General features: G+C 37.3%; 1 pseudogene; it reads left to right on the top strand.

Moving 5' to 3' along the window:
- The first annotated feature begins 2,330 nt into the window (after positions 1 to 2,330).
- On the top strand, positions 2,331 to 2,805 carry LOC123934844 (annotated as a pseudogene).
- Positions 2,806 to 3,186: the final 381 nt, after the last annotated feature.

The raw sequence follows: 3,186 nt of genomic DNA, 5'->3' as shown, positions 1-3,186 counted from the left end.
AAGCGAACAACATGATGTCAATCAACTCACAAAATTCCCGCCTTTTTAAGAATTAGATCTTATGGGCCTTCGTGAGCTGGCTCCGGTTCCCCACTCGACAAAATGCTATAAATAAGAAGTCCCTTCTGAAGAAACACCATAACCTTCTTCCTGATTCATAAGAAAATCTGATATTCAATTTTGTAAAAATCATCCTGTTACTTCCTTAATCTCCCAAGAGAAGGTTGGATATGCACATCTTTCAAGAATAGATTAACATGGACAGATGCTACAAGCCAATGCCTAATTTTTCAGAAGCATCTTGCTCTGTCTGTCAAGTGTGGTGAACACCATAAAGTGATTCATCTGTATCATGTGTGTGACTTGGTGTCACCTTAATTAGAAATGTCACTCTTCTAACCATAGCACCGTGTTGCAATTTTAATTTGAAAAATGAAAATGTTCCCACAGTGGAAAATTTATTTCCAACATGCCAAAGCTTTGAGTAGAAGGCTCTCAATTGGTGATATAGGAGAATGGTCTTGAACCTGTAAGAAACTGCTCAGAGCTCCAGGGTGCCATGGGAAGGTCAGGGCACCAGGGAGACTTCCTAAAGAGAACGATACCAGAAAGCAACCAAAGACCCTATGTATTCCTTGAGTGTTTTGAGAGAACTTTTACTAAAGTCTCAACAATATGCTTAAAATCTTAGAGTAATCATCAACCCGAATGGTGGAAAAACACAGTTCCATTAAAAAAAAATATGAAGTTCATTTTTAACAACTCATACCTCTGTACAGAAACCAGCCTAGTTTAGTGAGGTCAAAAGATTCTCAAAAGCATCAAATAAGATTCATCCAAGATGTGATAAATTTGGACTTTTTACCTAGCTCTGAGCCAGATCTTTGGAAATTTACTATCTCTGGGTCACAGGAAAGAGAGAGGTGAAATGCACATGAGCAAATGTACAAAGGCCATATGAAGAAATAATTGAACGCTATGCTAGCTGAACCCTGGTCCTTTGTTTTCTGAGACAGAACTAGGAATTGACCTACATACCAATCATTTATTTTTTTTTCCCTGAATTAAAAATGAGTTCACTGTACAAAAGTGGCTGGTGTCCACAGCAGGAGGGGGGAGGGCGGGGAAATCAAGGGAATGATACAAATGTTTTGCATTCAAAGGGCCTCTGTAAACAATGAAAAGCAATTCTCTGGAACTGCAGAACTCAAAATAAATAAAGCATGTGGGCACTTGGGGTGGAAATTACAGGGGTTTGAGATGTTGAAGTCCCAGCTCACAGCAGTTCAAAATGTGACCTTATTTAGAAATAGGATCATTGTAGATGTAATTAGTTAAGATGATGTCATACGCAAAAATGTTCAACAAAATACCAGCAAATCCAACTTAAGAGCACATCAAAAGGATTATACACCATGAGTGAGTGCGATTTATTCCCGGAATATAACAGTGGTTCAGCATATGAGAATTCATCAATGTAATATAATACGTTGATAGAATACGGGACAAAAATCACATGATCATTTCAATCGACGAAGGAAAAGCATTTCACAAGACCTAAAACACTTTCATGATAAAAAACACTCAACATACCAGGAGTAGAAAAAAACTACCTCCATATAATAAAAAACATATATGAGAATTCCATAGCTAACATCATACTCAGTAGTAAAAGACAAAAAACTTCCTCTAAGATCATGAACAAGGTAAGAATGCTCTCTTTTGCTACTTTTATTCAATGTAGTACTGGAAGTCCCAGCCAGAGCAATGAAGTAAGAAAAAGAAAGAAAAGGCATTCAAACTGGACAAGAAGAAGTAATACCATCTTTGTTTGTAGGACATGAGCTATTATGGGAAAATGCTAAAGAACCCCACAAAAAAGTGTTAGAACTAATAAATGATTTAGCAAAGTTGCAAGATACAAAGTGAATGCACTAAAACCAATTGTGTTTCCATGCACCGACAATGAACAATTTGAAAAGGAAATTTTAAAAATATTTATAATAGCATCAAAAATAATAAAATACTTAGGGATAAACTTAACCAAGGAGGTGAAAGACTTACACATTGAAAACTATAAAACATTGCTGAAAGAAATTAAAGACATAAATAAATGGAAAGACATCTATGTTCATGGATTGAAAAAGTTAATATTAAGATGTCAATACTATCCAAGGGATCTGCAAATTCAATGCAAGCCCTATCAAAATCCAAACAGCACTTTTTGTAGAGAAAAAAAAAAAAATCCATCCTAAAATTCATGTGAAATTTCAAGGGACCACAATTAGTCAAAAATAACCTTGAAAAAGAAGATTACCCCTTTTGTGAAGATGGCACTGAAAGCTAAGAAAGAAGCCCCTGCCCCTCCCAAAGCCAAAGACAAAAGCAAAGGCTTTGAAGGCCAAGAAAGTTGTGCTAAAAGGCTTCCATGGTCACACACAAAAAAAGAAAATCCACAGGTCACCTACGTTCCAATGACCCAAGACTCTGCGTCTCTGAAGGCAGCCCAAATATCCTTGAAAGAGCACCCCCAGGGGAAACAAGTTTGATCACTATGCCATCATCAAGTTCTCCCTGAGTACTGAGTCAGCCATGAAGAAAACAGAAGACAACAACACACTTGTGTTCATTGTGGATGTCCAGGCCAAAAAGCACCAGATCAAACAGGCTGTGAAGAAGCTCTATGACATTGATGTGGCCAAGGTCAGCATCTTGATCAGGCCTGATGCAGAGAAGAAGGCATATGTTCAACTGACTCCTGACTATGATGCTTTGGATGTTGCCAACAAAATCGGGATCGTCTAAACTGAGTCCAGCTGGCTGAATCTAAATACAAATTTTTCACTATTAAAAAAAAAAGAAGAAGAAGAAAAGAAAAAGAAAAAGAAGAGTAAAGTTGGAGGTCTCACACCTCCACGATTTCAAAACATATTTGAAAGCTATAGTAATCAGAAGAGTGTGGTACTGGCATAAAGACAGACCTGTAGGCCAATGGAATAGGATACAGAGTCCCCAAACGAACCCTCTGATAGGTGGTCAGATGGTCTTCAACATAGGTACCAAAACTATTTGTTAGGGAAAGGATAGTCTTTTCAGCTAATAATACTGGGAAAACTGACATCCACATGCAAAAGAGTGAAGCTGAACTTTTCTCTTATACCACATACAAAAATTAACTCAAAGTAG

Source organism: Meles meles, chromosome X (genome assembly GCF_922984935.1).
Source record: "Meles meles chromosome X, mMelMel3.1 paternal haplotype, whole genome shotgun sequence".
Classification (NCBI taxonomy): domain Eukaryota; kingdom Metazoa; phylum Chordata; class Mammalia; order Carnivora; family Mustelidae; genus Meles; species Meles meles.
Note: the sequence above shows the minus strand (reverse complement) of the source record. Positions and strands in the feature narration are given on the sequence as shown.